Source organism: Leptonychotes weddellii, chromosome 1 (genome assembly GCF_054177405.1).
Source record: "Leptonychotes weddellii isolate Sample4059 chromosome 1, ASM5417740v2, whole genome shotgun sequence".
Taxonomy (NCBI): domain Eukaryota; kingdom Metazoa; phylum Chordata; class Mammalia; order Carnivora; family Phocidae; genus Leptonychotes; species Leptonychotes weddellii.
Genome location: NC_138369.1, coordinates 140431883 through 140443365, shown reverse-complemented (window position 1 = coordinate 140443365; position 11483 = coordinate 140431883).

Below are 11483 nucleotides of genomic sequence, written 5' to 3'. Positions count from 1 at the left end.
GCCTCAGTTTATCTTTTAACAACTAAAAGTAAGAAAAGTGTCAGTTTTGACACGTTTTATTATTTTCTTGTTTTTATACTGTTAGTATTATCTTTAAGATGTGGACTATTGTGGAGATTTTGGTGTTGGAGTTTTTTGCAGAAATCTTTTTTATGCTACTTATTCATTTTGTGTGGTTTGTCTAGGTTAAACCAAACTCTATGTATTTTTATACATATATTAAAAATTATAAATAGAAGTTCTAATATTTTCTTCCCACACTTCAGTGGACTGTCTTGCATAGCCTGTGGCATATACACCCATTTTGGATACTCTTAGGAAACTCAAAATCAACCCCACCTTATAGAGTCAATTCATTTAACAGCTGATGGCAACATCATAATGGGAGTGTCCCCAACCCCTTCCTAAGTATCCTTACACAACCATTATGATCCAGTTTCAATCCAGAGACCTAATGAAGACCATCCTTCTACCTACAGTAATGGAGCCAATCCAAAACCCTGGACTCTATTTTGTTCCAGTATAACAGTATCTTGGGCTGAGGGGCACCTGGGTGACTCAGTTGGTTAAGTGCCTGATTCTTGATTTTGGCTCAGGTCATGATCTCAGGGTTGTGAGATCAAGCCCATGTTGGGCTCCACACTGGGCATGAAACTTCTTAAGAGTCTCTCTCTCCCTCTCCCTTTGATTCCCGCCCCACCCCACCCCCCCCCCCCCCCCGCCGCCCCAGCTTGCACTCTCTTTCATTCAAGGAAAAAAAAAAAAAAGAAAGTATCTAGGGCTAGAAAAAAAAGAGTATCTTGGGCTGGGAGCGGCATTCCAGCCTAGCACCACCTGACTTTGCTGCACTACCTCTGGGTGGTGAGACCCTGAGAGCTAAGGAGAAGCTGGCTGTGAGACCTGAGTCCAGCACTCTGTTGCAGGGCTAATTCTCAATTCCAGCATTTTTACATCAGTGTTTCTCCTTTGTACAGATTCACCCCACTCTAGCTACATGTCAGACCTGGAGCACAGAGTGAGGTTTGGCTGAGCAGTCTGCCACTACCCAGAACCCTATCCTCCTCTTCTCCCTTCTAGCCCACGGTCTGGGCTTCAGCACAGTCTTAGTCTGTCCCTTTTCTCCATCCCTTTACCCTTCTAAGGGTAGCCATCCACAGTGATTCTAAAGAACATCCCTCATTCCAACCTCCTTCTAAATAAGGTTGGCCTCAGTGAGTTCAAAGTGCTTCTCTGGCTTCTTCTTTGCTGAAGCAGAGAAAACAAAACTTTTATCTTCGTCTGTGTCTGCACTACAATACTGAATACACACTGTGTTCAAGGCACTGTGCTGAGACATTGACAGGCAACATTTCCTTTTAATACTCACAAGAGGCTGATTATTATCTCTGTTTCATAGATGGAGATATTGAGGCTTAAAGAGGTTACAAAACCAACACAATTCAGAAAATGGGGTTGTCTATAATGGAAACTCAGGCAACACTAACGTCAATATCCATAATATCATCATTATACTATATTACAATTCCGTCATTAAATTTAGGGACAACAATAGCTCTCTACCAGAATTATGTTCATGTGTACGATGAAGTATTTTTCCTTGAGTAGGTCACAATGTGTTTGGAGAGACAGAAAGTGTGTTACAAAAGAAATCAGCAAAAGTTGCTGGGAGAACATGGAGAAGAGAGCCCCTAACTACTTAGAAGGGGATCAGAGAAAGATTCATCCAGGAGTAAACTCTTGAGTTAATCCTTGGGGAATGAGTAGATGGTAGCCAGGGAGAAAAGACTGGTGGGATGCCTGGCAGAGGAACCATTTATGCAAAGGTGAGGAGGCTTGAGGGTGTCCTACACATTGGAGGACAGCAAATAGCTTCCCATAGTCAAAGGACAAGAAATGGAACTTTAAATATTAAATCGAAGACCAAGAGAAAGATGACAAAAAAAGTCAGAGGGGAAAACATGGAGCACTTTGCATGATATGCCAAGGGATTTGGACATTTTCTGAGTGTGGCAAAAAGCCATTGAAGGAGTGAGTATCACATGATCACATTTGCATCTTAGATAACTCTAGAAATGGATTAGAGGATGGTATAAGGCTTAGAGACCCAGGTGGAAAGATTGTATAATTTTTGATGCCATTTTATTCTAAAACTCAGGAGACATCGAAGGTATGGCCTGAGCCACTAGGATAGCCACACAGACCAATGTAGTCTTTTTCACATTTTCAATTTGAGGGCTTATACCAAACTCGGTTTTCTTAAGTCCACTCCCTCATTCACTGACTCATTTCTTCATTCAGCAGACATTAATTTGGCAGGAGTTTCCAAGAACTGAGTTCAGAACTAGAGTAAACTTTTCCCATCAAGCTCACCCCAAGACAAACCCACATCTTTTAAGCTAAGCCAGACTAGACAGGCTCTTCCACCTGAGCCTGAGAGAATATGAGGACGCCTTCATGCATCTCTCTCTCCACCCTCCCTCTGCACTTACTTGCATGCATCCATCTCACTACCAGAATCTCAGCAGGAACACCAGCTGCAGGAACACTGGCCCAGGTAGAAAGCCTGCCTTCTACATGACCATGTGTGGTGACAAGGTGCTGGGCAACATTCATGCCAAAGCCCTGCAGAACTTTCTGTAGAGGGATGTGTAGACTATTTTGAGAGAAAAACGAAACTGGAGTTGCATTGGCTAATGCATGTCAGCAGCTTTTCCCTACTGGATAAATTTGAAGACAAATGAAAATTCCTATGTGGTTTGCAGAGATAACATTTCAAAGAAAACCCACATGGTATCAACAAAGAGGACTGTGATCATCCCAGCTCTACAACTCAGAAAGGATGGAAATTCTCCCTTCTTCAGGATCAGGATAGGAGCCAACACACCCAAAATAGAGTTTCTTCATTTTTATGCCATGCTCTTTCCAAATCTTCTTTGTTATTATTTTCACTAGCCCCAGTAACAAAAATTATTTGAGGATCTATGTGGGCAAAACACTGTACAGGACACAGGAGATTAAAAAACTCATATAAGAGCATTATTGTTCTTGAGGACTTTGGTCTAATTGAGGCAGATAAAAGGTACATAGGGAAAAATTCATTATACAATAAAGTAAGACACACTATGGATTAAGTACATGGTACTCGTAATGGTTTCGTAGGAAAGATGAGATTTATCTGAGATTAAAAGGAACAGGAAGGGTTCAGATTATCACAGAGAGGGATGACCCGGGAGAGGCTCATGGAGAGACAATATGAACTCTAGGACTGAAGAGTAACTATGGCTAACAGTCACATAACATTGCCAGGCATTGTTCTAGGCACTTCATACATACAAATTGATTTTATTCTTTACAATATCCTTATGACATAAGAACTAAATTATCCCCTATATTAAAGATGAGGCAATATGCACAGAGAAACTAAGTGACTTGCCTAAAGTCACACAGCCAAGAAGTCGCAAAGCCATGACATGTTCTCAGGCAGTCAACCTTCAGAATGTGGTCTTACCACTTACACAGCCTAGAATATATAAACAGCAGTCAGGCTTCATCCAGGGACAGCAGGTAAGAACAGAGGTGGACAAGTATATCCATGTGACAGGGGGTGAAATCTGACGAGAGTGGGGTCATATACAGAAGTGTCTCCGGAAACCTTGATATGCTCCAATGTGGGTGTCAGACTGAAAGCTATTCACTTCTGGATTTGATTTGATTTGATTTCTTTTTTGGGGGGAGGGGAGAGAATCCCAAGCAGACTCCCTGCTGAATGCAGAGCCTGATGGAGGCTCTATCTCATGACCCTGACGTCATGACTTGAGCTGAAATCAAGAGTCAGCCATTCAACCTACTGAGCCACCCAGGCACCCCTCACTTCTGGATTTTAAAAGACAGTTTATTTTACATTTGAAAACATATCTAATTTCAAAAGTCAAAACTCAAATGGTTAAATCTTAAATAATCTCAGAGTGCAGTAGTATTGGGGTTGAATGGACAACTAGGCAAAGTAGCATATTACGTGACTACAGAAATGAATATTAACATGGTCTTCAGTTGGGAAAATGTACAAATCTAGAATTTTCCTAAAATTTGTATTTATAGAATTGACACATGTATAAACCCAAATTTTAATTACAAAACATTCATGAGTGTTCTTAATGTTTGGCCTCTTAATTAATCCCTTTCCCTGGCACGATGTTTCTTGCGCCTTCTTCCCTCTGCCACAGGTCAGAGACAGTGGGTGATGCCAACGAGCATCCTGAACAGGGTCATTTCATGCTCATTAGGGTTCTGCAGAGGTGGGAATGCTGGACCAGCTTACTTCCTCCACAGTGTGGTGACAGAACCCTGCTTCTGGTAGAAAGGAGAGGAGAAAAGAGGGGTGTGGCTGAATGGGGAAGTTGGTTTTGTTTCAGGTTGAAGGAAAATACTAATCAATGAGTGAGCTTCAGTTAAAGTGACAGTATTCTGGAACAAATCCACAAGACTTTTTTCTACCCCAAAACTTGTTAGCAAAACAATGATCTCCCTTGAAGGGGCAGAGAGCTGTTAGATGAGGGCTCCAGCAGACAAGCTTCCTGAAATGAAAAAAAAAAAAACTACTCAACATCTGAGATCCCTAAGCCTCCTCCCTCCCCTAAAACAAGTCTAGCGGGGTTGGGGTGGGGGGTGGGAGGCAGAAGGGGCAGGGAAAGGCCAGTGACTACTGTCTCCACTCTAACTCCAGTTCTCATTCAAAGCACATCAAACAAAATCTTTACACGTTTGGAGATTCAGTTTTTTCCCTCTATTTCTGTTTCCCTTCCCCACCCTGAGCTGTTTAGTATTTTGGAAAGCTTTCAATCATATGACGTTCACTGGCACCCATTTGACAGCTCCTATATGTCTGGATGCACTCCAGTCTGCCTGGTTCTCCCAGACTTCAGCATTGCTTCTTCTGGACAATGTGCGGAGGGGGCTTGTGCCAGGAGCAGGAGAAAACATCTCTTTCTCTCTTGTAGTTTGGGCCAGGCTTCCCTACATAACCCTTATGCTGCCAAGGAGCCCAGAAGAGGCATCACCAAGGGGAGGGTGGGTCAGGAGCTACAGGCAATCTTCCAAATTGCCTAGAAGAGACCGTCTTCTGTAGCCTCCCCTCCCTGGCCTGGGACCGAAGCAGGAATTTGGAGTGTGCCCCTCTCGCATCTTCTACTGTCTCTGAATAGGTGATATTAATTTAAGGCACTCACACTGAAGTATCCCTTTATAATTGTTCAGAGTTCTTTGGAAATAAGAAAAAAAAACCCATAAAATTGTTCAGATTTCTCTAGAAATAAAGGAACTACTAGATACTTATTGCTTAAAATAAATATTGTTGATGAATGAATGAAAGTAATCATTGCTGGCATGCCCAGTAGAAATGGAAAAACTGTGATTTTCCAGAGAAGCAAAGGGTCCACAGGATCTAACCTTAACCCTGACCCTGACCGTGGAGTTTGGAGGGGAAGAAGAAAGATGGAGAGGGGATGGAGGAGCTGGGCATGTGGCATAATTTGCCACTTGGAAACTCTGGGGAGCCTTGTGATGGTGCATCTCAGCCAGGGCTAGACACAGGTACAGGGAGTGAGGGCCCTCTGCTTCCTGGGTGGCCACAGGGCCAGACAGGACAGTTCAGCCTGGACTGGGGGAAGAAGCAGAATGGAAATCATGGTAAAAATTTTCAGTAGCCAGGGACGGTGACAAGCTGGTCTTGGATGTTCAGACAGACCATCTAGAACACAGTTTAGTAAATCCTAAATGAGACAGCACTGATGCCTATCTAGTTTATAACTTTAGGTGTCCTCATGATTTTCTAGAAAAAAATTATCACATATTTTAATTGTCTTTGTTATTTTTCAGTCTTTTTTCAGTGCTCCTTGTTAAATTCTTATCAGAATCTCTTCTCCTTTAGCCACTTTGTAACTGAATCTTTATTTTGAGGTAATTATCTTTTTCTCCCATTTCTTTCCTAAATTCAGTCAATACCCATTTCATTTCCTCTGCACTGGCTTTTTTTTCTTCTTCTTCTTCTTCTTCTTTTTGGTCCATTTTTGCTTTGAATTTTTTAAAATTTTGATTCATCCCAAATACTGGTAAGTAAGCTTGGAGGTGGTGGGGGGATGTGGGGGGCAAATCTCGTGGGTATCTCTGGAAGCCAGGGCCATGCAGAGAAAACAGCATTTGCGAAGGCACTGAGGAAGGTACAAAAGGGGCTTATCTTCAGAAAAGCAAGGAAGCCGCTTGGCTGGAGCAGAGGAGCAACAGGATTGTTTGAGGGCTTTTAAAATATTAACTCCTTTTGTCCTCATAACAACCTGGTGAGCAAGATAAGATGACTAGCTTCGTTTTACAGATAAGGAAGTGAGACACAGCCCAGCTAAGTTATTTACCCAAAGACACACAGAGAACAGAGTCAGGACTTGAATCTGGTAGTCTGTGGGGAGAGGAGGAGGAGGAGAAAGAGGAGGAGGAGGGAACTAAGGAAATCCGGTGCCCTGCCTTGCAGGGTCTTGCAGAACACTTCTGGGGCTCGGGTTTTTGCTCTGAATGAGATGGGCCATGATAGGCAGATTCGATCAATGATGTGGCATGATGTGATTTACACTGTAGAAGGATCCCTCTGGCTGCTGGGTTTAAAACAGACTGTAAACAGGGAGACCTGCTAGGAAGCTGTTAAAGTGATAAGGTGAGGTTATCAGATGCACTGATACTCATGAATTCTGATTTTTTATGTAAAAATAACCCCCAACTCCCTTTCTCACACACTGGCAACTAATTCAGGCTTGTGTAAAACACTGTGATTACTTATCAGAAGATGGGTCTACAGATCTTTCTGTCCTGCACACACATCTTTGCTCTTACAGGAGAGGACATTGAGCCCTGCCTCTCTCCTTCCCTCCCAAGCCCTAACTCTTCCTCTCCATTTGAAAATGGATGTGCCCTGAATGAATCAGCTCAGTCATCACTGGAGTGAGGGGGCGACACAGCAAAGAAGAGGCGTAGTGAGGGCCCTACGACTGTCCCATCGGGGATTTCATTTCCTTTCACAGAATTTATTCTGCTCCCACACCTCGGTCTGCGCACACTGTTGGAGAGAGGCCCCAACTGCTTTCTCTTCCTCCCTCTCCACCCCTTACTCTCCCACATGCAGTCACAGAGAGGGGGTGGCAGGGTAATCCAGATCGGGGGCAAGGGGTGGCTGAGATCATTCTCCTTCTGTTTTTCCTACCTTCTGCGACCTGAGATCCTGAGTTATAAATGCCCCCTCTGTCAATGCTGCCTTCACACTGCAAGCTGTTTTGCAAGCCCAAGTGGGACAGCTGTACAAAGCTTGTGGAGAGGGGAGAACTATCCAAGCCTTTTTCTCTCCTCCTTAACAGAACCACACAAGCTGACGCCCACGCAGATTTCTGGTATCAGTCTGAGAAAACTCAGTGAGATTCCTGAGGGACGTATTGAGTTTGGGCCTTTGCTTCCGTACCCAAGGGCTGAGGTTCTATCTGGGAGGAAGGTCCTTGCCTGTCCTCCAGGCATTTCTTTTAGATATGCTTGCAACAGCAACACAGTCAGGTCAGCCTTGGGAAGTCGGCCAAGAGTTCCTATCAGGATATGGAGACAACTTTATCTTCTTAGCAACTGACTTGAGAATGACTTTGATAGGCTTGGGAGGAGGGTAGAAGCCATGCACTAGGTTTTAAGTGGAGAAGGAAAATCAAAGGGAAGCTGGAACCAAGCATGGCAGGACAGATATGAAGGGGGGACGGGAGACTGGCCAGGGAAGGAAGAAGAGAGGTTTGCAGGATGTGAAGGAGTTGAATAAATGCTGAGCACTGGGAGGTGTCCCTCTTTCACACAAAGCCCCAGATCTCCATGAAAACTAAAAAGTTCTGGATTTTCTCAGTATGGTTGAATTTCTTGTGAAAGCTGGTGAAGGGCCTTGAGCATCAAGGTTGGCCTGGGGCAGAAACAGTCAAACCGCCCAAATGAGGGAAGGAGTCAAGGTGTAGGCTAAACCCTTTGACCTAGGTGGTGCTGTAGGGTGCACAGAGCCAGGCGGGCCCTTGCAGGACAGACACCCAGCCAGATCTGGATGACTTGGGCCACTCTGTCTGGACCTCATGCAGCCCTCCTCCTTGACTCCCTGGAAGTCTCCCTTCTTGTCCTAATATTTCTATTTCCAGCCAGTTAGCTCAGTTCACAACCATTTGAGAGTTTTGCCTGGGAGGTTATACAGTGCAGTGGTCAAGAGTAAACATACAAGAGCCACACAGTCTGGATTTAAATCCTGGCTTGGCTAGTTTTAGCAGTGAGCCCTTGATTAAGGCTACCCATGCCTCGGTTTCCCCAACTATAAAATGTTATAGTGGGTTATCTAGCTCACAGGGATGTTGTGAGTATTAAGCAAGTGAATACATGTAAAGTACTTAAAATTTTATATACTTCATGGGACGCTTTCACCAAGTATACCTGTTTATTACTACTTAATACTGGGAGGATTAAGAATGTTTAGCCACAATACCAAAATTTTCTTTTTTTTTTTTTTAAAGATTTTATTTATTTGGCAGAGAGAGACAGTGAGAGAGGGAACACAAGCAGGGGGAGTGGGAGAGGGAGAAGCAGGCTTCCTGTGGAGCAGGGAGCCCGACGCAGGGCTCGATCCCAGGACCCTTGCACCATGACCTGAGCCGAAGGCAGACACTTAACGAATAAGCTACACAGGGACCCCAAAACTTACATGTTTTTGATCACTGAACTTCTTTTTTAAATTTCAATTTATAGTCATAATTCTGTTATTTAAAAAAAAAACTATTTCTGAGGTATAACTGACATATTTAAAGTAGGCAATTTGATAAATTTTGAGAATATATATGATATACACCCATAAGACCACCATCAAAATCAAGGAAGTGAACATATGCATCACCCCCAAAAGTTTTCTTGTGGTCCTTGGTAGTCTCTTCTTCCCAGTCTTCCACTTCCCCACCACTTCCTGTTACCAGCAAACTACTGATTTGTTATCACTACAGACCCGTTTGCATTTTCTAGAATTTTATAAAAATAGAATCATACAATAGGTACTCTTTTTTTGTGTGTCTTCTTTCACTCAGAATGATTGTTTTGATGTCTATCCATGTTGCTGCATGTATCAATACTTCATTCCTTTGTATTGCTGAGTAAGTAGCACTCCATTGTATGGATGTACCATCCATGGTTTATCTATTCCCCTGTGGATAGATATTTGGATTGTGTCTAGGTTTGGACTACTACATATCTACCTACTCTGAGTATGTGTGTATAAATTTTTGTGTGGACATAGGTTTTTGTTCCTTTTTTGTAAATACCTAAGAGACAAATGGCTAGATCATAGAATATATTTTTAACTTTTTAAGAAACTGCCAAACTCTTTTCCAAAACGGTTATGTCATTTTTACATTCCCACCATTCCTATCTGGGTTTCCTTCTGGCTCAGACCACAAATCACAATCCTCTACATCCTCATCAATACTTGATATAGTCAGCCTTTTTAATTTTAGCCATTCTAATAGGTATGTAGCATTATTTCATTATGATTTAATTTGCATTTTTCCAATAACTAAAAATGTTGAGCTAATCTTGCCATTTAGTTACTTGTCATCTATATTCTTTGCTGAAGTGTCTATTCAAGTATTCTGCCCATTTTTTTTTTAAATTGGATAGTTGGCTTTTATATTATTGGCTTGAGAATTCTTTATATACTCCAAATGCAAGTTTGTTGTAATTTTTCTTTTTTTCAGATATGTGCTTTGCAAATATTTTATCCAAGCCTGTGGCTTTACCTGAAAACATTTTGCAAAGAACGCTGTTTTGCAAAGAACAAAAATTTTTAATTTTCATTAACTCCAATTATTTTTTTTTATGGGTAGTGGTTTTGGTGTTGGATAAAAGAAATTTTTGTCTAACCCAAGGTAGCAAGGATTTTCTTCTAAGTTTTATCTAGAAGTTCTATAGTCTTGGTTTTACATTTGGGTCTATGATCCATCTTCAGTTAACTTTTTTTTTAATCTTGTAAGATATGGATCAAACTTCATTTTCTGTTTGTTTGGTTTTTTTTGTTTTGCATAAAGGTATCCAATTGTTACAGCATGGTTTGTTTTTCTTTTTTGTTACTACAGTTAGTTACATTGATTGATTTTTAAATATTAAGCTACTACTATACTTATGGGATAAACACAATTTGGTTATAATATATTATATTATTTCTTTTACATACTGTTGGAATTATTTTGCTGAAATTTTGTTTAGAATTTTTGCATATATATTCATGTGGGATATTGTTCTGTGGTTTTCTTTTTTTATAATGTTTTTGTCTGGTTTTTGAATTAGGGTAATGCCGGCCTCATAGAATGAGTTAAGAAGTATTCCTTCCTCTTCTAGATTTTGCAAGAGTTTGAGAAGTCTTGGTATTAATTTTTCTTTAAATAGTTGGTAGAATTCACCTGTGAAGGCATCTAGTCCTGAACTTTTCTTGTTGGGAATTTTTTAATTACTGACTCAATCTCTTTACTTGTTATAGATTTATTCAGATTTTATGTTTCTTCTTGAGTCAGTTCTGGTAGTTTTTGACCCACTGGTTAATTAGGAGTGTGCTGTTTAATCTTCATGTATTTATGAATTTCCCAAATTTCTTAGTGTTATTGATTTCTAATTTTATTCCATTGTAGTCAGAGACTACATTTCATATGATTTTAATCATTTTAAATTTACTGATCTAGGTACACCCACTAAGCCAGGTCTAAATTAAGATTATTGCAATAACCCTCAGTACTTTGTCAAGTTTTGCTCTTGGCTGTTTGGAATTTCTTTTGAAGCGAAGTAGGCTTCTGCAGGCAGCATGTAGCCTACGAGGGCTGGGCTCAGCTTTCCTATCTGGGTTTCCTTCTGGCTCAGACTACAAATCATTTCACTGGAATTCAGTTAGGAATGCCCTTTTTTCTCTGTTTGGTGGAGTTGAAGAGCATCCCAAGTCCAGATATATTGAGCACTAGGTGGATATGAATGTAACGTTTAAAGTTACCAGGTTACTTTGTAAGAGTTGTTTTACAAAACTCAAATGAGTGTTTGGATAGATGTGGTTCTATTTCTGATGGTGGGTTTTTTTTTCATTACAGGTTTCGTTTCCTTATCTGGCCGCCAGCCAACATCCCCTTCACTGACTGTGTTGAAATTAGAACAATAAAACATTCCCTTCCCTAAGACGTCTCAGTGAGATTTCCCCTCAAAACAGGGCCATACTTCCCGGCTTCTGCCAACTCGTTAAGATGTTTGGGGGTGTTTCCTCCTTATACTTTCCTTATACTTTGTTTTTTCCTTATACTTTCCATATACCTTGGATACAGGAGTTCATAGAATAGTTCACTCAAATATGCTGAGGCAAATACATTCTGGTTATTTATCTGAGGAAATAATCTAAGCCAGTGAAGTTGAGACCA